The sequence below is a fragment of the Pleurodeles waltl genome, chromosome 10 (assembly GCF_031143425.1).
Source record: "Pleurodeles waltl isolate 20211129_DDA chromosome 10, aPleWal1.hap1.20221129, whole genome shotgun sequence".
Lineage (NCBI taxonomy): Eukaryota > Metazoa > Chordata > Amphibia > Caudata > Salamandridae > Pleurodeles > Pleurodeles waltl.
In genome coordinates, this window is record NC_090449.1 from 279,488,651 (window position 1) to 279,512,584 (window position 23,934).

Here is a 23,934-nt window from a genome sequence, read left to right on the forward strand (position 1 = left end):
CTCTCCTGTGGGAGAGACATTTGACAGATCGAGATCATTGCTAGACCTCATTCCATTTGGAACTCCTCCAGATACTGTGATAGGGTCAAATGTTAGTCAAAGCCTGAAATTACTGACGCTGCAGTCTCCAAGTACAGTGCTGCAACAGGTGCCACATGCCCAGGCTAGCAACATTTCATTGCAGGGGGTGACTGCCCAACAAGTAACTGAATGGTTAGATAAGCTGAATACCCTGCAGAGGGCTCCTACGGGAGAGGAGTACATGAACTACATGAGAGTAGGAATGGAAGTGGATGATCTCATTGAAGGGACTATGGGTGTGAAAAGATTAGAGTCCTACACAGAAAAAGAATTAAGATATCTATTTGAGGGAGGTGAGCAATGTGCATCAAAAGCTAGCAGACCTGGCAGAGAAATACGGCATAGAAATAGAGAAAACAAAACATTTGAAAAGGAGTTACAGGTTAGATTGTGACACAAAGGACTTTGAACACAAGAGATTTGTAGGGGTGAAGGCACACATTAGGGAGTTACTCCAAAGTGTCCTGACATGGAGAGCATTAGACAAGTGGGAAGGCAGATGGGCAAAGAAAAGAGATACAAGGAAAAGGGATTCTGCGGAGCTGACTGCCAATGTGCAGCAGGGCAAGGATCCAGTGAAAATCTTATCAAAGAGAGAGATTCCAGGAGGAAAATTTGTTCATGTCCCTTGCAGCAGAAGTGACAATTTGTCCTTTACAAATTATTATCCCAGGTTGAGAGAGAAGCCAGTGGAATGGTACCAGAAGCCAGACAGGTTTGTGAAATTTGCAAAGTGTCTTTGGGAAGACTTGAACACCCTACTAGAGGTAGTAGTTCCAGCTGATCCATGGATGGAGTGGAAGAGGATTATAGATTGGCCAACAACAGAACCAGAGAGAGATCAGGTCACAGGTGCGCTGTCTCCTGAAGTAATGAAATATTACTATAAAGTGATTGAATTCCCGAAGATGAGAATTTCCCCCAAAAACACCGACTGGCAGAAAATAGACAGGACTGCTCAGGAAGCCAAAGAGTCAATACATGCATATTATGAGAGATTGCTGCAGGCGTTTAAGCATTACAGTGGTACAGAGACAATTGAACCAAAAGACGTGATTCATTTTGTGTTCAGATTTGTGGAAGGATTGAGAACTGAAACTAGCCAGATGATTAAGAGGCATTTGATTTGCTGGCAAGCAAAGCCAATTGATGAGGAGTTGCAGTATGAAAAGTACTGTAGTGATGAGATCGAGTTAAAGCAGTGAAAGTTGAAGGAAAAGGTGATGGTGATGCAGATTAAGGCAGCGCAAACAGGGATGCAGGGAAGTGTTCCACAGCAATAGCAGCAGCAGGGAAATGTATTGTTTCAGAATCAGATGAGAAGTAGAGGTCGCAGAGGTAATGGAAACCATAGTCTCAATATGAATACTGTAGTGGTTCAGAATGATGTGCAGGGCATGAAGAGAGTGTTGCCTTGTCACGCTTGCGGAGCGGTCGGACATTGGAAATGGGAGTGTCCGCTGATGGTATAAAGGTAATGGGTCACAAAGTTTCATTCTTGGTTGACATAGGAGCCACACGCTCAACAGTGAGAACTGCAGAAGTTCCAGGTTTGCCCCTTACAGGAAAGACAGTCCAGATTGTGGGAGCAGCGAATCAGTATTTGACCAACCCGATTACAGAACCAGTTCAGGTTAAAATTGGCAACTTTAAAGGATTGCACAAATTCAAAGTCTTGCAGTGTAAAACCAGGTTCTTGATTACTTGCTCAAATGATAGAATAGAGATACAGACGAATAGTGATGATGAGGATGATCCAGCTCCAGAGACCAAATGTGAGACAATAAATGAGGAGTATCCTCTGATTAATTTCTTACCAGTATTCACAGTGAAGGAGCTTCCTCCTGATTTACAGGGAACGGTTAAGGAGAAAGTATGGGCTCTGACAGGGAAAGAAATAGGTATGATAAAGGGATTTAAAGTTCCTATAAAGCAGAACACAATTTTTCCTCAGATTCCCCAGTACCACATGCCACAGGATATCCTTATAAAGGTTGCTCAAATAATAGCAGAATTTGTGAAACAAGGGGTTTTAAAAAAAGTGTTCAGCAGGCTATGTAATTCAACGATAATGGGATTGAAAAAACCCTGTGGGAAAGTTTGAATGTTCCAAATTCCTTGTGATGCTGAATGGTTCTCTGTCATAGACTTGTCACAAGCTTTCTTTTCTGTGCCTCTTCATGAGGACAGGCAATTTCTCTTTTGTTTCAAGTTTTTGGACCAAGTTTACTGTTGGTGTCGAATTCCTCAAGGGTTTTCAGAGTCAACTTCTATATTCAATCAGATCCTGAAAAAGAATTTGGAGTCATTGGAATTGCATTTCCAATCGACCTTGGTACACTACATTGATGACTTATTGATGGCCTCCAAAACTAGACATGAGTGCAAGGGTGACACAATCGCTTTAATGAACCATTTGGGAAACAATGGTCACAAAGTGTCTTAATTGAAATTGCTATACTGTCAGAAAGAAGTGAAATATGTGGGTCATCAGATTGAGAAGGGATCCAGGAAAATATCCAGGGAAAGGGTCACAACCATATTGCAGATGAGTCGAGCACAGAGAGACATCAGGATGTTCCTGGGGATGGTAGGCTATCATCACCAATAGATTCTCAAATTTTCAGTCATTTCCAAGCCCTTACAGAAGTGGACCCACAAAGAAGTTACTGATCTCCTGGTGTTAGATCAGGATTGCATGAAAGCGTTTTCTGAGTTGAGAGAGAATCTGTGCAAAGCTCTGACTTTGGGTATGCCTCACTACACAAAATCTTTCACATTGTTCTGTCATGAGAATGATGCATGATCTTTGTCTCTCTTCCTGCAGTTCCATAGAGATGTAAACTGGCCAGTCGCATATTTTTCAGCTACTTTGGACCCAGTTGCAGCAGCTTTACCAGGCTGTCTGCGTGCAGTTGCAGCGGTTGGACAGAGCCTTGCACAGTGTGAAGGCATTGTAATGGGACGCCCCTTAACTATCATGGCCCCCCACTCCATTGAAATACTACATTTACAAAGACGAAAACCCAGTACCTAACAGGTGCCAGATTGACACGCTATGAGATGAGTATTTTAGGAGCATAAAATGTATCATTGAAAGGATGTACAGTGCTGAATCCAGCAACCTTGCTTCCTAATGAAAATGTTGAAATTGAAAAAGTGGAAGACATTGAGAATGATTGTCTTGAAGTAACTGATCTGTGCAAAAAATCGAGACCTGATATTAGAGATACCCGATTGGAAGAAAATGACCAAATTATCTTTGATGATGGTTCCTGTCTTTGAGACAATACAGGAGTACTGAGAGCAGGATATGCTGTGTGCCCAAATACTGGTATACTGGAAGCATCTTGGCTTTGAGGAGTATACTCTGCACAATCAGTGGAACTGGTAGCCCTTACTAGAGCATGCCATGTTTCTGATCAACTTAAAGTTACTATCTATACGGATAGCCACTAAGGATTTGGAATAGTCTATGACTTTGGCCAGTTGTGGTCACGGAGAGGTTTCGTGACCTCTTCTGGTTTGCCAGTGAGAAATGGTGAGAGAATTAAGAAATTGTTGCAGGCTATCCAAATTGCCTGAAACGATTGCAATGGTAAAATGCAGTGCATATCTGAAATCACAAGATTTTGTGTCAATGGGGAATGGATATGCGGATCAATTTGCAAGGTTTTGCTCATTGACCTGTATATCATTCAAGAATAAGTGGGAATTGTTACCTGAAGAAGATGAAACATGTCCAAGTTTTGCATTACATGTAATAGATACATTGGAAGAATTGAAAACACTGCAGAATAATGTTGGCAGGGAGAAAAAACGTTTCTGGATCAAAATGAAATGGGTGCAGAGTCAAGATGAACTGTGGGCTTCAGAAGAGGAAAAATTTGTTTTGCCGAACAGTTTGTTGTCTCAAACGGCTAGGAATTATCATGGTCAAGCACATGTTGGGAGGAATGTCATGATTCGCCTGTTTAAGCATAATTGGTTCAATCCGAGGTTGAGACAAGTTGCTGAAGGAATTTGCCATTGTTGCATCATTTGCCAGCAATTGAAGCGGGAATGGGAACAGTGGTTAATTTGAGCCACATTGGAAGAGCAGGAGGTCCATATGCATTTAGCAGAATGCATATGGATTTTATTGAGATACATGTGTGTGGAGGTTTGAGATATGTGTTGGTGATTGTATGCATTTTCAGACACTGGACCGAAGCACACCCTATGCAAAGAAATGACAGCATCACAGTAGAGAAACTACTGCTTATGGAACTGATACCACGTTTTGGGTTTCCGATCTCTTTAGAATCAGATTGGGGAAGTCACTTCAACAATTAAGTAGTCAACTTACTATGTGCAGCACTGAACATTGAGTAGAAGTTGCATTGTAGTTACCACCCTGAAGTATCAAGACTAGTGGAACAGATGAATGGTACTTTGAAATCAAGAGTGGCAAAGATGTGTGCGTCCACAAATCTGAAATGGCCTGAGCACTACCTTTAGTTAGGATGACAGTGAGGAACACACTCAACAGGAAGACAGGATTGTCGCTGCACAAAATCCTCATGGGCAGAGCAATGAGGTTGCCAGCGGTGCCTGCAAATGCGCTTGTGAGAATTACAGATGATATGGTGTTAGACTACTGCAAAGGTCTGGCTGATGTGATTCGCTCTTTCTCTCAGCAGGTGGAAGCCACCACAGTGCCACCAATCCATGACCTAGGACACAACCTGAGAGCCAGTGACTGTTTTGTGGTCCAGAAACGCGAGAGGGAAACGTGTTTGGAGCCTCGGTGGAAAGGCCCGTTCCAGGTAGTTCTGGTTACTCCCACAGCTGTTAACTCTGCTGGAGTTCCAAACTGGATCAACGCCAGCCACACAAAGAAAGTGGCATGTCCTTTGTACGATGAAGAAGAGTTGTTGAGAGTACCAACAATGACTAGACAAGCCTCAGAGCCAGTAGGAGAAGAAAGAGAAACTGATACCCGATCTGAGCCTATTGAGGACGGTTCAGTCACTCCTGTGAGAGATGAAGGAGAAGACTTCCAGGCGGGTGACAGTAAGCCAATCTCAATTGAGACAGCAGGACAGCCTAGTCAGAAGAGGGCTTTCCCAGAACCAGATAAATTTGAGAGACAAACAGGGCAAACACCAGACCCAGAGGGGGAAGAAGTTGAGGCAGATCAAAGCCAATGTGATCTGACTCCTCCTGAACCAGTTTCAGGTTCGTCAAGAAAAAATCCTGCAGAGCAAGAAGACGTTTAGAGTTCAAAACTGAAAAGGGCATTGACCAAGAGCCCACTGAAAGGAGATAAGTGACCGGAGTCACATGCAAAGAGAAAAGAAGCAGTTGTTGGGTTAACAATCAAGGAAGAAGTAGAAACGACTAGGAGAGAAGATCTGAATGAAGGAGAATTGAATGGAGATCGAAAGTTGAAAAGAAAGAGAATAGCAAGTCGGAGGTACACAGGGCCTGAATGGTCATATGTAACTGCAAGTGAATGGCAAAGAGAATTTTTGTCTTTTTCTTTTGATCGAGACATTCCAGGTCAATATTTTGGCACTTGAAGGAAGCTGATAAACTGAACTCTTGAGACGAATAGAGAAAAGTGTCAAAGTAAAGGAGACTGTTGAAAGTAACCGAATAAGAACTTTTGATAACCTGATTGACTTTGATAACCGGATTTGACAAGGGGCTAAACCGATTTTTGAGAAAAGGGATCCCGGAAACGATACTGAAAGATGTACATTACTGCTGAAAGAAGATTTTAGTTTTTGACTTTTGGTGCATCATTTCTAAATTTTCTCTTCTACTTTCTGATTCTTTACAGATTATGTGTAACATTAGCCAGCAGAGTAGGAAGAAAAGGTGCTGTAAATACATGAGTGTTGGTTTGGCAAATGTGTGTATGATATTGGGGGTCATTCTGACCTCGGCGGTAAAAGGCCCTTACCGCCGGTCAGAAGTCCGCCATTCTACCGCCGCGGTAAACCGCCACGGTCATTCTGACCACCAACTGTGAAACCGCCAAAAATCCGACATCCAAGGAAGGCCGCCTCATCCGCGGGCCGCGGAAAACTGGAGATGACCAAACCTCCACCGTCACGCCAACACAAACACGCCCATGCCATTCTGACCCACGAATCCACGCGGCGGTCTTTCAACCGCGGTATTCCATTGGCGGTACACACCGCCGCGCTCAAAATACACACACAGCTCCAAAACACAGCCAGATTGGACAATTTGAAATACACACACCTGATACACATACAAACAACACTCCCACACATCCAATCAACTATAAAACACCCACCCACATCACCCACAAACCCCCACTAGTTGGAAACCGGAGAGAAGGCGAGAGCGAGAGAGATAGAGAGAGCGAGCACAGCAATAGAAAACCCCAACACACACAGGAACCCAACTTCATCACCCACACCACATCTACGCACACATCACCACATATCACCACGCACATCACCACAAACACCACCCCACACCTCATCCACACCACCCCATGGCACCCCAAAGACACCCAAGGTTTTCGGACCAAGAACTCCGGGTCATGGTGGAGGAAATCATGAGGGTTGAGCCCCAGCTCTTCGGCACACAGGTGCAGCACACCACCATAGCAAGGAAGGCTGAGCTATGGCGAAGGATCGTAGACAGGGTCAACGCTGTGGGACAGCATTCCAGAAATCGGGAAGATATCAGAAAGCGATGGAACGACCTACGGGGAAGGTGCACTCGATGATCTCCAGGCACAACATCGCTGTGCAGAAGACTGGCGGCGGACCCCCACCCACTCCACCCCAATTCACAGCATGGGAGCAAGAGGTGGTAAACATCCTGCATCCTGATGGCCTCGCTGGAGTACACGGAGGAATGGACTCTGGTAAGTCGAATCTCAACTACTTCACCCCCCCCAACCACCAGCATGCCACCCCCCCTCACCCCCAATCTCAACCCCCCAGCACACAACCTCCCTGCCAATGTCTCACCAGCACAACCCACCCTAAACAACACCAACCCCTGAATGTCAACACAAACCATAGACAGCCACCACCAAAGCATGACCATTGCACATGCCCATACACCCCCCCCCCCAAACCCTCACAACACCTCCCACAAGGGAATGCCAGCACTGGGGGACAGGGGCACTCAAAATGCACGCCATGGCACACACAGAAACAATAACCATACTCCTTTACCCCTGCAGGGCCCGAACGCCAACACACCGTCACGGAGGGTCCAGATTTGTCCATCCCACCCCCAGAACAGGCCCCCAGCGAGGACAGCAGCTCTGTCGACCTAGAACCTGACGACCAGTCCGGACCATCAGGGACCTCTGGACAGTCGGTTCCCCACACACAGACACAGGCCACAGCAGACCCAAACCCCTCTGGGAACACCAGCACAGCTCCCACCCAGCGGGCCCATGCCTCTGTCTCGCGGACGCGTCAATCAGCGGTGTGTCCGCCACTACAGGGCACCCAGGCTGACCCAACACCCCAACAACAACAGGGACCTGGGGGCAGTGGTAGTGGGCACACCGTCCAGGGGACAGAGGCCCGGGGAAACAGGGCAACTGGGAGGGCTGCTGTGCGACAGGGGGGGGAGGACAGGCCCAGGGAACCGACTCTCCAAGAGGCCCTCACCACCATCATGGGAGCATATCATCACTCCCAGGAGACGATGGCGACGGTACTGGCCAGGTTCACCGAGCTCCAGGCACAGCAGGAGGAACGGTACATGGGGTTCAGCAATGAACTCAGGAACATCGCTACCGCTATGGGGACCATAGTCCAGGCCCTCAACCGGATAGAAACCACATTGCGGGACCATGTGGCACCGCAAAGGGCCCCTGTCACTAGCCAGGAACAGCCTACCACCTCCGCCGGCGCTAGTGGTCAGGAGGCCCCCACAGAACGACGGGCCACCAGAACCCCACCTCCTGCTGAAGAACAACCACCCCGCAAGAGGAACCTGAGATCTCAAAGGAAGACAGAGTAGGATGCCAAGCCCCCCGCCAGCCTAATATCCCCCCGGATGTCATTCCACTGTCCCACAGTGTCACCCTGTCCAACCTTGAACTGCCCCTGCTCCATCCTTCCACAGGCATATGGACAATGCACCTGTGCGACCGAGAACTGGACTCTGCCATGGACATAACTCCACCCTCACCCATCACAGTTTTAATATCATGTACCAATATATAGCACTAAAAATAAATCACTCCTTGCACTGAAATCATTCGAGAGTCAGCCTGTATTATTTACAAATGTATAACACAATACTTATCAATAATGTTCTGTTATTTATGTGATGACAACATACCGATGTCAATAAGCATTAGTCCATGGGCTAACCAAGCAGAAGTCACGCAGTGGGTCATACAGCACTGAAAAGGGAAGGGAAAATCAAACATCAGTTTAAAAGAACTGGGGGGGAAAACACAAAGTAAAGATGCAGGGGGCTTTCAGTAAATGTTAAATAGCGTGGGTGATTCCTACCTGTGTGCTACTGAAAATACTGTTGGATAACTCTGTCCCTGTTGTCTGGGTCGTCCTCTTCGTCTTCCTCCTCTTCACTCTCCGCAGGCTCCACAGCTGCTTCAACACCACCATCTGGACCATCCTCCTGCAGGAAGGGCACCTGACGTCGCAATGCCAGATTGTGAAGCATACAGCAGGCCACGATGATCTGGCACACCTTCTTTGGTGAGTACATCAGGGATCCCCCTGTCATATGCAGGCACCTAAACCTGGCCTTCAGGAGGCCAAAGGTTCTTTCAATGATCCTCCTAGTTCGCCCATGGGCCTCATTGTACCGTTCCTCTGCCCTGGTCTGGGGATTCCTCACTGGGGTCAATAGCCAAGGCAGGTTGGGGTAACCAGAGTCACCAATTAGCCACACACGTTGTCTCTGTAGCTGTTCCATCACATAAGGGATGCTGCTATTTCGCATCACATACGCGTCATGCACTGACCCAGGGAACATGGCATTCACATGGGAGATGTACTGGTCAGCCAAACAGACCACCTGGACGTTCATCGAATGGTAACTTTTCCTGTTTCTGTACACCTGCTCATCGTCTTTTGGGGGTACTAAAGCCACATGGGTCCCATCAATGGCACCAATTATGTTGGGGATATGTCCAAGGGCATAAAAATCACCCTTCACAGTGGCCAAATCAACCTCCTCAGGGAATACAATGTAGCGCCGCATGTGTTTCGTCAGGGCAGACAACACTCTAGACAAGATTTTTGAAAACATAGGCTGAGACATTCCAGATGACATGGCCACTGTTGTCTGGAATGAGCCACTTGCCAAAAAATGGAGGACTGACAGAACCTGCACTAGAGGGGGAATTCCTGTGGGTTGGCGGATGGGGGACATCAGGGCTGGCTCCAGCTGGGCACACAGTTCATGTATAGTGGCTCGGTCAAGTCGGTATCGTAGTATGATGTGGCGTTCTTCCATTGTCGACAGGTCCACCAGCGGTCGGTACACGCGAGGATTCATCCTTCTCCTCGCAAGTCCCAGCGGACGGTGCCTAGGAAGGACAACATGGCGCACAGAGTCAAGCAAATCACAGGTAAGTTCACCACTGCATGCATAGCACACGATTATCTATGTATTGAAAGGCGTGTATGTGTGGCAATGCAAGGCCTAGGCCTGTGTGACGCAGTACAAATTATGCCATGTGGGCCCTTGAAATGGCGGCTGCCTGACCTGTGAAGTGGGACAATGGGATGTGAGGTCAATGCGCTGGCGTGGCACACCGTGGCGGTAGGCAGTCGAAGACTGCTATACGAAGCCGCATTGGCTAACATTGAGGCCTATGGGTTTCAGGAGCCAATGACGAGGTGCGCCGGCGGTCGCGGTACGCACTGCCGCGGCCGTGACCGCCATTTTCTATCTGCTTAATCACTCGAGACCTGATCATCCACAGGAGAGGACCTATACTGCAAGTGCTGCTGTGACCTCGGTCTGGAAGTGACAATGGCTGCTGCGACTGGGGAAAGGGCCCCTGCCTTCACGTCTGAGGAGTTGGAGAAACTTGTGGATGGGGTCCTCCCCCAGTATGCGTTACTCTACGGTCCTCCAGACCAACAGGTAAGTACACTGGGTGCACATTGAATGGGCTATGCCTGTGTGGATTGGGGTGGATGTAAGTTGGTGGGGTGGGGTGCGAATGAGGAGTGCAATGTACGACAGATGAGAGCATGTGCCATATGGCAATGTTGGGGAGGGGGGGCCAATCGCATCTAACATGCAGAAAAATGATGATTTTTCCTTCCCACCCTGTACATGTCAAATAGGTCAGCGCCCATCAGAAAGTGGACATTTGGCGTGCCATCGCCAAGGAAGTCCGGGCCCTGGGAGTCCACGTCAGATGGGGCACCCACTGCCGCAAGAGGTGGGAGGACATCCGCCGCAGGACCAGGAAGACCGCCGAGTCACTGCTGGGGATGGCCTCCCAACCTAGGAGGGGTGCCAGTCGTACCCTGACCCCCCTGATGTCCCGGATCCTGGCGGTGGCCTACCCTGATTTGGATGGGCGCTTGAGGACATCACAGCAGACACAAGGGGGTGAGTATCAGCACATTCTGCTATCTCTCTGCGCAGTGGAGGCGTCTGGGTGGGGGAGGAGGGTTGTGGGTGACATTAGGCCAGGGCTCTTTCTGTAGTGTAGTCCTCTCCTTTAGGCATGGCCCTGTGCTCCCGGCCCCCACCTCTGTAGGGTGACAAGTACAGCTATCGATGGTCCAGCATCACACATGTGCGCCTTTGTCGTCTCTAGACCTGTTGTCCTAGTCAGAAGTACTGAGTAGTGTACCCCGAATGCGCGGCTTAGTGCATGAGGCTCCTGTGTCTGTCCTCTCCGCCAACGGTGTTGACATTGTATGCACTCAACCTGGTCTTCGTTTTTCTCCCCCCACCCTTCTTCTTCATCTTCTTGTGCATGTGTGCATTAGCATCATCAGGCGGAGGAGAATTGGCATCGGAGCACGAGGGAGCTGCAAGTCACAAGGCCCCGGTGGGACCAGGAACAGACACCGAGGGCACCAGTGATCCGGAGGGCGAGGGGAGCACCACAACGGGGACCGGTGGTGACACCAGCGACAGCGACGCGTCCTCGGATGGGAGCTCCCTAGCGGTGGTGGCAACACCCGGGCCCCCCGCCTCTACAGGTACAGCCGCCACCCAGCACACCAGCCCCGCCCTCCCAGCAGCCCCTCAGCCTACGCTCCGTGCCCGCTCGCCCAGGAAGGCGGGCGTCTCCTTCGCCCCAGGCACCTCAGCCCCTGCCCCTGTTACCCCTGCTGCCCTCAGTGAGGAGGTCATTGACCTCCTGAGGACCATCATTGTTGGGCAGACTACCCTTTTGAATGCCATCCAGGGGGGAGAAAGGGAGGTGCATCGGAGCAATGCCTACCTGGAGGGCATTCATTCGGGTCAGGCTGCCCATCAACAATCGTTCAATGCTCTGGCCTCAGCACTGACGGCAGCCATTGTCCCTGTTTCCAGCCTCCCTCTTCTGACTGCCTCCAGCCTGTCTCTGTCTCCTGTTCCTCAGCCTATCCCATCCACACCATCAGACCAGCCTGCACACACCTCAACACCCAAGGGCAGCTCATCCAGACACAAGCACCACAGAACCCACAAGCATTCACGCAAGCAACACCCAGATGCAAACATTCCAACAGTCACTACCACCTCTGTGTCCCCCTCCTCCTCGTCTCCCTCCTCCCTCCCTGTGACATCTACACTCACACCTGCATGCACACCACCATCAGCCAGTGCTTCCATCACCAGCACACCCTCCAGTCCAGTCCGCACACGTGCAGTCACCACCCCCACTACCATTTACACGTCCCCTGTGTTCTCTCCCACTGTGTCTGTCACCCCCTCTTCCAAGACACACAAACGCAGGCAGACACCCACCCAACAGCCATCCACCTCACGACAGCCTCCAGCACAAGCACCTGCACCCAAAGACAGCACACCTGACTCTCCTACAACCACATCCTCTTCCTCCACTTCCATCACCACTTCTCCTACCTTTTACCTTGGTCCTAAGAAAGTTTTCCTTGCTAATCTTGACCTCTTTCCCTCCACTGACCCACCCCCTCCATCTGCAAAGAGTCCCAAGAGCACCTCAGCCACCACCAGCCCAGCTTCGAGTGTCACTGTGGTGCATGGGTTCTGGAGCCCACCCTTTGCCAGCAGTGACACTTCAATCAGCAGCAAGGGGACAGCCAGCCCCCCACCATGCAAGAAGACCAGGAAGCTAAAGGGCCGCCGTGAGAGGACTGACACGGCTGCCCCCAAGGAGCAAAGTTCGCCCACTTCACCAGCCACAACATCTAGGGGAGGCAAGGGCCCGAGAGCCCCATCTAAGGAGCGAAAGGGCAGCAGGGCGGAAAAGTCAGCCAGCAGGAGCGCGGAGCAGGAGGGGCCCACAAGCCCCATCCCGGGTGTTAGGAAGAACACCAAAGGGCCCAGGACTCCGTCACTGAAGGGTCCAGCAACAGCACGGTCGGAGGGCGACTGAGCAGGGAGTCCAGGCCAGGTCTGGCTCCCTTGACCTACTGGACGAGCACCGCTGAACAGGGCCCCGCCGTGCAGAAGAGCACCGCTGAACAGGGCCCCGCCGTGCAGAAGAGCACCGCTGAACAGGGCCCCGCCGTGCAGAAGAGCACCGCTGAACAGGGCCCCGCCGTGCAGAAGAGCACCGCTGAACAGGGCCCCGCCGTGCAGAAGAGCACCGCTGAACAGGGCCCCGCCGTGGAGAAGAGCACCGCTGAACAGGGCCCCGCCGTGCAGAAGAGCACCGCTGAACAGGGCCCCACCGTGCAGAAGAGCACCGCTGAACAGGGCCCCGCCGTGGAGAAGAGCACCGCTGAACAGGGCCCCGCCGTCTCATGCACCGCTCCGCGGGGCCCCACCGTCTCAAGCACCGCTCCGCTGGGCCCTTCCTGTCAAGCACCGCTCCGCTGGGCCCCGCCGTCTCAAGCACCGCTCCGCTGGGCCCATCATCTCAAGCACCGCTCTGCTGGGCCCCGCCGTCTCATGCACCGCTCCGCTGGGCCCTTCCTGTCAAGCACCGCTCCGCTGGGCCCTTCCTGTCAAGCACCGCTCCGCTGGGCCCCGCCGTCTCAAGCACCGCTCCGCTGGGCCCCGCCGTCTCATGCACCGCTCCGCTGGGCCCTTCCTGTCAAGCACCGCTCCGCTGGGCCCTTCCTGTCAAGCACCGCTCCGCTGGGCCCCGCCGTCTCAAGCACCACTGGCACAATGACAGTGCCGGATCTGTCTCGAGCTACTGTTCACGGTTCACTGTGCCCACCATGCCTCCTCCTTGACCGGTGGAGACTGTTATCCACCTGATGGACTGTGACTTTGCACTCCCCAGGATGGCAGAGTGGGCAAGCCACCCACTGTAGAGACTTGAGAGACTGTGGCTTTGCACTCCCCAGGATGGCCGAGTGGGCAAGCCACCCACTGTAGAGACTTGAGAGACTGTGGCTTTGCACTCCCCAGGATGGCACAGTGGGCATGGTGGCCCCTTCGTGGATCTGGCGTCGTGGACTCATGTGGCTGTGGTGCCCCCCCCTCCCTTCCCCCTGAGGTGCCTGTAGTTTTTTCATCAGATGCCCCTGCAGTGTTCTCTCCAAAGGACTCAGGTCTCCTGTGTGGGCTTTGCCCTTGTGTTGATACACTTTGGCCCACGGACACTTGGAATATCGTTAGATGTGCAGGACTTATTGCCTCGGTTTATCGTATGCACTGGATATAGAATTGTTTTTTTTGAATTGTTATTGCTATTTGACCGTGACTTATCAGTGGTTTTTATTTCCCATAAATTTCGAGTCACAATTTAATTATGTCCTTGCTTTTTTTACGGGGGTTTGGGTGGAGTCACTGTGACTTGTTGCTCTGCATTGGTGTGTACATGGTTTGGGGGGGTGGGTGTATCGCGTATGTGTGTGCACGTAACCTTTCGTCCTCCCCCCTCCCCTGTGTCGTAGGTGCAGTACTCACCGTTGTCGTCTGCGCCGGCGTTCGTACTCGTGGTAGATGAGCAGGTAGACGAGAGCAGGAAGGATGTTTAATTCGGGTTCCATGCTGTCCTCCTTCCTCGTGGAGTGCGTAGAGGTGCGCGTTTTCCCGTTCGTAGTCTGTTTCCGCCGTGTTTTTATCGGCGGTGCTCCCGCCCCGGAAAAGGTGGCGGATTGGCCGGTCATAATAGTGTGGGCGGTACATTGTCTGCCGCCTGTCTGTTGGCGGTGACCGCCGCGCTGTTTGTCGGTCCCGCCGTGGCGGTCGGAGTGTTAATGTGGCGGGCTGTGTTGGCGGTTCCCGCCTGGGTCAGAATTCCATTTTTTGGACCGCCGGCCTGTTGGCGGGTTGGCCGCCGCTTTATCACCGTCCGCCAGGGTTAGAATCACCCCCATTGTGCTTGGTATTGACTGTAGGTGTGACTGTTCTTGACAAGAGTAAAGCCAACCATACTTTAGCTTTAGAGACAACTACTGCATTAACAGCAATAGAGAAGCCTAGGTTAGATGAAAAGTATCTACACATAGGTAGTAATGTACAAGGGGAACTTTCTTCTAATGTCTTCTATCACTTGTTGAGTGAGTATGTTGAGTCAATGGATGCGAAGAATTGTTATGTGTGTGCGCATATTCCTTCATTAGTCGAAGAAGAAGTTACCTATCATAGTTTGCCTCCTACTTATGGGACAAGCTGTAGTCTGTTATTTAAAATATTCTATAATCAGGAGTACATTCAGTATTTTTATTCAAACTTTGATGTAGTGTTTTCGTTTGTCCCCAAAATTAGATATCTGAGTCGAGTAGCCAAGGATAGTGACATATTATTAGTGAAAGGTTTCTTTGAGCCTACTTTAACGTTTGGCACAGCATATGCACGCAGAAAGAATCCGACATGCTTTCTTACACCTTCAGAAAAGAGCTTCTTAGATCACACATTTGACAGGAGAAAGGCATTAAAGTAAAAGTTAGAAAAGGGTATAGAGAAAAGGACGTTTAGAAATAATTATGCTTATAGTGCGATAAAAATACAAGGGAAATTAACTTTAGAAGCACAACACATAGGGAAGGTTTGTATATATAGGCCTAAATCTAGCACTGACACTTTGTTTGTGGGAACGAGTGAATGGAGACGTGATTTTGTTTCAAAGTAAGTGGACTTTTATGTTGAATGGACAGGATCCGGCGATTCCTAGCATACATTACATCTGTGGATCTAATGCTTATTACCATCTTCCAGGGGGATGGTATGGGGCATGGTACTTGAGGATAGTTTTCCCAAAGATATTTCAACTAGACAACTTAAAGAAATTTCTGGAAGTGGCTGAGTTACATCACAGTAGACAAATGAGAGAGTCTCCTTCTGGTATAGTTGGAGATATATTTGAAACAATGATTCCTTCAGTAGGAGTTGTTCTGAATTTGATAAAGATTCGGAAGTTGCTAACTATTGTGGATAACATGCTGACAAATTTTTCAGGAGCCATGATCCTGATAGATACAGAATTAGCTGTGGAAAGAGCTATGACTCTTCAGAACCATCATGCATTAGACATTCTTTTAGCAAAGGATGACGAAGTTTGCAAAATGCTTAATTCGAAGCATTGCTGTTCGTTCATTCCTGATAATAGTAAAGAAATTAGAAGCTTCCTTACTAATCTGACTAATGAAAGTGCTGATTCGAAAGAGTTGAAAGAACAAGGGGCCAGATGTAGCAATTTCCGCATTTGCGATTCGGAAATTGCGAGTCGGTGCGACTCGCAGTTTCTGAATCGCAAATGCGGATGCAGAACGGTGTCTCAGACACCGTCTGTGATTCGCTAGGGGGTCGCAAAAACCCACCTCATTAATATTAATGAGGTGGGTCGCATTTTGCGACCCCATAGCGAGTCCCTGCACTCACAGGGATGGTGGCCTGCTGAATACAGCAGACCTCCGTGTCTGTGACTGCTTTTTAAATAAAGCAGTTTTTCTTTTATTTTGCAGCCCGTTTTCCTTAAAGGCGGTACACACCGCCGCGCTCAAAATACACACACATCTCAAAAACACCACCACATTGGACAATTCAAAATACACACACCTGATACACATACAAACACCACTCCCACACACCCAATTCAATATAAAACACACACCCACATCACCCACAAATCCCTACGACCAAAATTCATGGACGAAGGCCAGAGAGACAGCACAGCAAAGACAACCCCACCATACAGAGGCACACAACACCATCACCCACACAACATCCACGCACAAAACACCATACACCACTACACATCACCACACACATCAACACTCACACCGCCCCACACATCACACACACCACCCCATGGCACGCCAAAGACACCCCCGCTTTTCCGAGGAGGAGCTCAGGGTCATGGTGGAGGAAATTGTCCGGGTAGAGCCACAGCTATTTGGCTCACAGGTGCAGCACACATCCATAGCCAGGAAGATGGAGCTATGGCGAAGAATAGTCGACAGGTTCAACGCTGTGGGACAGCACCCAAGAAATCGGGAGGACATCAGGAAGAGGTGGAACGACCTACCGGGGAAGGTGCGTTCAGCGGTCTCCAGGCACAACATCGCGGTTCAGCGGACTGGCGGCGGACCCCCACCTCCTCCCCCATAACTAACAACATTGGAGGAGCAAGTCTTGACCATCATGCATCCAGAGGAGTCGGTGGAGGATGGGACACTGGTAAGTCAAATCTTAACTATCATATCCCCCACCCTACCTGCATGCTATCACACACCCCCACCCTCACACCCTCCCCTATCACCCCAAATACTCACTAATGTATTCATAACACAAACTACACATCCCAACACCAAGCCCTGCATGACACAACTAAGCATGGACACCTATCACCTAAGCATGCCCACTGCATATACCCAGAACAAACCCCTAACCATCATCACACAAGCCCCCACACAGGAATGCTTGCACTGGGGTACACAGACACCCACCCATTGCACACCATCACACACACACATGCAATAATCATGCTCTTATGCCCCTGCAGGAACACGAAGGACCGTCACCACACAGAGGGTCCAGACAACACCACTCCACCCCCAGACGAGGCCCACAGTGACGATAGCAGCTCTGCCCTACTGGATCCTGATGACCAGCCTGGACCATTGTGGGCCTCGGGACAGTCAGTTCCCCTTGCACAGGCACAGCCCAACACTGACCTTTCACCCTCTGGTAACACCAGCACAGCACAGCACCCACCCAGCGGGCCCAAACTTCCGTACCCAGGACAGGTCAATCAGCGGTGTGTCCACCACTACAGGGAACCCAGGGTAACCCACCACCCCAACAACAAAAGGGACCTGGGGGCAGTAGTAGTGGGCACACGGTCCAGGGGACGGAGGCACAGGAACACAGGGGAACTGGGAGGGCTGCTGTGCGACAGGGGGCGGACAGGCCAAGGAAACCCACTCTCCACGACGCCCTCACCTCCATCATGGGAGCATACCACCACTCCCAGGAGACAATGGCGACGGTCCTGGTCAAGTTTCAGGAGACCCAACGCCTGCAGGAGGACCAGTATTTGGGGTTCAGGGAGGAGCTCAGGACCATCAGCTCCTCCTTGGGCACCATCGTAGGGGTCCTGAAGGACATACAACAGACCCTGAGGGACACCGTGGCACTCCAAGGGGCCCCTGACACTAGCCAGGACGATGAACTGCCCACCACCTCCGCCGGCGCTAGTGGACAGGACGCCCCGCCACAGGACCACCACACCAGCACCCCACCCCCTGCACACGGACAACCACCACGCAAGCGGTCCCTGAGAGCCAGGAACAGGACAGAGCAAGATGGCAAGACCCCCGCCAGGAAATGAGACCACCCTGATTGTCCCCCCACTGTCCCACTTTGTTACCCTGTCCATACTTGAACTGCTCCAGCTCCACTTCCTATGCCCATATGGGCAGTGCACCTGTGAGACTAATAGACTGGACTCTGCCATGGACATTCCTCCGCCATCACCCATCCTCATTTTACAACCCCCTCCCATTTCTGAGCACTTCAATAAACAATCCTTGAAACACAAAACAATCTGGAGTCAGTCTATGATTTGTTAAAATGTAATATCTATGACAGTGTCAAAATGCGTTGAGAGATGTAAAGGCAACATAGCAATGTCACACATCAAAAGTCCTTGAAGGATGCAAGTAGATGACACACGTTGGTAACCACACCTGTGAAACCGTAATGGAAAGAAACAACTCAATTACTATATAATCCCAATAAATTACACACAGGATAGAGGAAGACGTGTGACAGTGAATGTAATGGTAAAAATGAAAATGTTCTCACCTGTGTGTCACTGGAAATATTGCTGTATGACTGACTCCCTGCTGTCGTAGTCTTCTTCCTCAGCTTCCTCCTCATCACTGTCCACAGGCTCCACAGCTGCCACAACACCGTCATCTGGACCATCCTCCTGCAGAAAAGGCACCTGGCATCGCAAAGCCAAATTATGAAGCATCGAGCAGGCGATGATGATCTGGCACACCTTCTTCGGTGAGTAGAACAGGGACCCACCTGTCATATGGAGGCACCTGAACCTAGCCTTAAGGAGGCCGAAGGTGTGTTCGATCACCCTCCTAGTCCGCCCATGGGCCTCATTGTAGCATTCCTCTGCCCTGGTCCTGGGATTCCTTACTGGGGTCAATAGCCAGGAAAGGTTGGGGTAACCAGAGTCCCCTAATAGCCATACACGGTGCCTCTGGAGTTGACCCATCATATCAGGGATGCTGCTATTCCGCAGGATGTAGGTGTCATGCACTGAGCCATGGAAGATAGCATTAACCTGAGAGATGTACTGGTCTGCCAAACAGACCATCTGTACATTCATCAAATGATAACACTTCCTGTTTCTGTACACCTGTTCACTCCTGTGGGGGGGACCAGAGCTACATGGGTGCCCTCAATGGCACCTATGACGTTGGGGATATGTCCAAGGGCATAGAAGTCACCTTTAACTGGAGGCAAATCTTCCACCTCAGGGAAAATTATATATCTCCTTACGTGTTTCAGCAGGGCAGACAACACTCTGGACAAAACGTTGGAAAACATAGGCTGGGACATCCCTGATGCCATGGCCACTGTTGTCTGAAAAGACCCACTTGCAAGGAAATGGAGCACTGACAGCACCTGCACGTCCGGGGGGATTCCAGTGGGATGGCGGATTGGTGACATCAGGTCTGGCTCCAACTGGGTACATAGTTCCTGGATTGTGGCACGGTCAAACCTGTAGGTGATGATTACATGTCGCTCTTCCATTGTCAACAGGTCCACCAGCGGTCGGTACACCAGAGGATTCTGCCATCTTCTCACATGTCCCAGCTGACGGCGCCTACGAAGGACAACAGCGACGAGAAAGTCAATTTTCCTCCAGGTATGTACCCACAGTTACACAGAAGACTACACCAAACACAAAACCCTTCCTGTATGTGTGTTGAGTGTCGGCCTAGCTATGTGTGACGCAGAAGTAAATGAAGCCATGTGGGCCCCTGAAATGGCGGCTGCCTGACCTCTAAACTGGGACAATGGGATTGTGGGGTAACTGCGCTGGCGTTGCACACCGTCGCGGTAGGCGGTAGTAGACCGCGGCGCAATGCTGCATTGGTTAACATAGGACCCCATGGGTCCCAGGAGCCAATGAACAGGTGCGCAGGCGGTGATGATACGCACCATCGCGGACGTCACCGCCATTTTCTATCTGTTCAATCACTAGATACCTGACCTTCGACAGGAGAGGACCTACACTGCAAGTGCTGCTGTGACCTCGGTCTGGAAGCGACGATGGCTGCTGCGTCTGGGGAAAGGGCCCCTGCCTTCACTGCTCAGGAGTTGGAGAAACTGGTAGACGGGGTCCTCCCCCAGTACAGGCTACTCTACGGTCCTCCAGACCAACAGGTTAGTACACAGGGAGCACGTTGTATGGGCTAGGCCTGGGTGGAGAGGGCTGGTTGTAAGAGGGAAGGGGGCAGAGTTCAGGGAACATTAATGCATGTGAATGAATGGGGCACATGGCTAGAGTAGGGAGGGGGCCACTCACATCGACGGTGCCGTTGGTAATGACTTTTCGTCTTCCCCTGTGCATGTCATGTAGGTCAGCGCCCACCAGAAGAGGGACATTTGGTGTGCCATCGCCAAGTAGGTCCGGACCCTGGGGGCCAACCAGAGACGGGGCACCCACTGCCGGAAAAGATGGGAGGACTTTCGCCGCTGCAGCAAGAAGACGGCGGAGGCTCAGCTGGGGATGGCCTCCCAATGTGGGAGGAGTGCCCGTCGCACCATGACCCCCCTGATGTTCCGGATCCTGGCAGTGGCCTACCCTGAGTTTGATGGGCACTTGAGGGAATCACAGCAGACACAAGGGGGTGAGTACAACCTCATTCTGCGGACTTTGCGCGCAGTAGAGGGGTCTGGGTGGGGGAGGAGGCCAGTGGGTGTACCTAGGCCAGCCAGAAATACGTAGACTAGGCCCCTCTGTAATGCAGCCCATGTGGCACTCTACCCCACCTCAGTAGAGTGCCAAGTACAGGTATAGATGCCCCTGTGGCATCCATGTGTGTAGATGTCCACCATAGCCATGTAGGCCATATCCCAGGAATTGCATATGCAGAGGCCAGGAGCACGGCGTAATGCAGGGTGCTGCTGTGTCTGTCTTGTCCGCCAACGGTAGCGGTATGCCATGCACTGTTCTTCTGTCTTCCCCCCCCCCCTTTTTGTGCTCTCCATGTTCTTTTGTGCATCAGCATCATCAGGCGGAGGTACAGTGGCACCGGAGCACGAGGGAGCTGCATCCCACATGGCCATGGAGGGCCACACCACGGACTCTGAATGCACCAGTGGGACGGAGGGCGAGGGGAGCTTCACGTCGGCCACCGGATCACCAACCAGCGACACGGACTCGTCCGCCGATGGGAGCTCCCTTGTGGTGGCGGCACCATCTGTGCGCCCCACTTCTACAGGTACAGCCGCCACCTCCCCTACCAGCACTGCCATCCCAGCAGCCCCTCAGCGTTTGCCCCGTGCCCGCTCACCCAGGAGGGTGGGCATCACCTTCGCCCCAGGCACCTCAGGCCCTGCCCCAGTCACCCCTGCTGCCCTCAGTGAGGAGGCCATTGACCTCCTCAGGTCATTCACTGTTGGGCAGTCTACCATTGTGAATGCCATCCAGGGTGTAGAACGAGAGTTGCAACATGGTAATGCATTCCTGGAGGGCATTCATTCTGGTCAGGCTGTCCTTCAGCGAACCCTGCAATCTCTGGCCTCAGCACTGATGGCAGCCATTGTCCCTGTGTCTAGCCTCCCCCCTCCAACCTCCTCCACCCAGACCTAATCCCCTGTACCCCAGCCCATCCCAAGCACACCTACAGACCATCATGCACACAAGTCAACATACACAAGTAGCTCAAGCAAACATAGGCACCACACAACCACAGGCACTCACGCAAGCCTCACCCACATACAGACACAGCAACATCCACTGCCTCCACTGTGTCCCCCTCCTCCTCTTCTCCCTCCTCCCTCCCAGTCTCGTCTACACACACACCTGCATGCACTACATCTACAGGCACCAGGAATCGCACCAGGACACCCAGCACCACAAGCCTCTCACCTGCACTCACCACCTCCACTCCCATTTACACGTCCCCTGTATCCTCTCCCAGTGTGTCTGTAACGCCCCCTCCCAAAGTACACAAACGCCGGAAACCACACACCCAACATCCATCCACCTCACGACAGCCTCCAGTACCTGCACCTGCACCCAAAACACCTAAAGTGACACCTACCCATCCCAGTGTTTGTCAGAAACTGTCCCTCTGTAAAGTTGACCTTTTTGCCCCCACCCCCCCTCCAATTCATCAGTCCCATCGTAGCGCCTCAGCCAAAAAGCCTCCAATACCAGTGGTGCCTGTTCAAGGTATGTGGAGTGCACCGGCCACCAGGGCAGGCAGTATGACCGGAGCCAAGGCACTGGCAGCCCACCCCCTGTAAAGGCTCTGAAATTGGAAAGTGGACGACAGGACCGTGTGAAGACTCCTGGAGGGAAAACAACTCACAGGGGTCCCAAGGGGATTGGAGAGTCAGCTGTGACTCCACCAAAGGTGGGGAAGGGCCAGAGGAAGTCTGCCCAGCCTGTTGTGAGTATCACGGCGGAGAAGGGCGGCATCATTCCCGGCGGTCGAGACGCCACCGCCAGCACCGTCGTCACTGGTCCGGAGACCACCGCCGGAGTCATAGCCCAGGAGGGCCCAAGTATTGTCACTGGTCAGGAGACCACCGCCGGAGTCATAGCCCAGGAGGGCCCAAGTATCGTCACTGGTCAGGAGACCACCGCCGGAGTCATAGCCCAGGAGGGCCCAAGTATCGTCACTGGTCAGGAGACCACCGCCGGAGTCAGTGCCCAGGAGGGCCCAAGTATCGTCACTGGTCAGGAGACCACCGCCACCGCCACCGCCGGAGTCATAGTCCAGGAGGGCCCAAGTATCATCACTGGTCAGGAGACCACCGCCAGAGTCATAGCCCAGGAGGGCCCAAGTATCGTCACTGGTCAGGTGACCACCGCCAGAGTCATAGCCCAGGAGGGCCCAAGTATTGTCACTGGTCAGGAGACCACCGCCGGAGTCATAGCCCAGGAGGGCCCAAGTATCGTCACTGGTCAGGAGACCACCGCCACTGCCGGAGTCAGTGCCCAGGAGGGCCCCGGCTGCCACAACCCAGGTGGGCTATGAGGGAACGTCATGCCACACACCAATGCCCAGTCTAGGGAACGTCATGCCACACACCAATGCCCAGTCTAGGGAACGTCATGCCACACACCAATGCCAGTTCCAGAACCGCCATGGCAAAGCACCGCTGAACAGTCCAGAACCGCCATGGCAAAGCACCGCTGAACAGTCCAGAAACGCCATGACAAAGCACTGCTGAACAGTCCAGAGTCCGCCAGGGCAAAGCACCGCTGAACAGTCCAGAACCGCCATGGCAAAGCACCGCTGAACAGTCCAGAAACGCCATGACAAAGCACCGCTGAACACTCCAGAGACCGCCAGGGCAAAGCACCGCTGAACAGTCCAGAACCGCCATGGCAAAGCACCGCTGAACAGTCCAGAACTGCCATGGCAAAGCACCGCTGAACAGTCCAAAGACCGCCAGGGCAAAGCACCGCTGAACAGTCCAGAACCGCCATGGCAAAGCACCGCTGAACAGTCCAGAACTGCCATGGCAAAGCACCGCTGAACAGTCCAAAGACCGCCAGGGCAAAGCACCGCTGAACAGTCCAGAACCGCCATGGCAAAGCACCGCTGAACAGGGCAAGCACCGCTGAACAGTCCAGAACCGCCATGTCAAAGCACTTCTGAACAGTCCAGAACCGCCATGGCAAAGCACCGCTGAACAGTCCAGAACCGCCATGGCAAAGCACCGCTGAACAGGGCAAGCACCGTTGAACAGTCCAGAACCGCCATGGCAAAGCACCGCTGAACAGTCCAGAACCGCCATGGCAAAGCACCGCTGAACAGGGCATGCACCGGGTAAGAATGAAAAGACCACCACATCAAGCATCGTTATCTGATGTGCAGCTGGGACAGTGACGGGACAGAAACTTTCACGGGGAGACTAATCCAGTCTGGGCACCAGTCCCCCTCCAGAGCCAGTGGCGGCTGTTATCTACTTGTGAAATTGTGGCTTTGCACTCCCCAGGATGGCACAGTGGGCAAGCCACCCACTGTAGAGACTTGAGAGACTGGCTTTGCACTCCCCAGG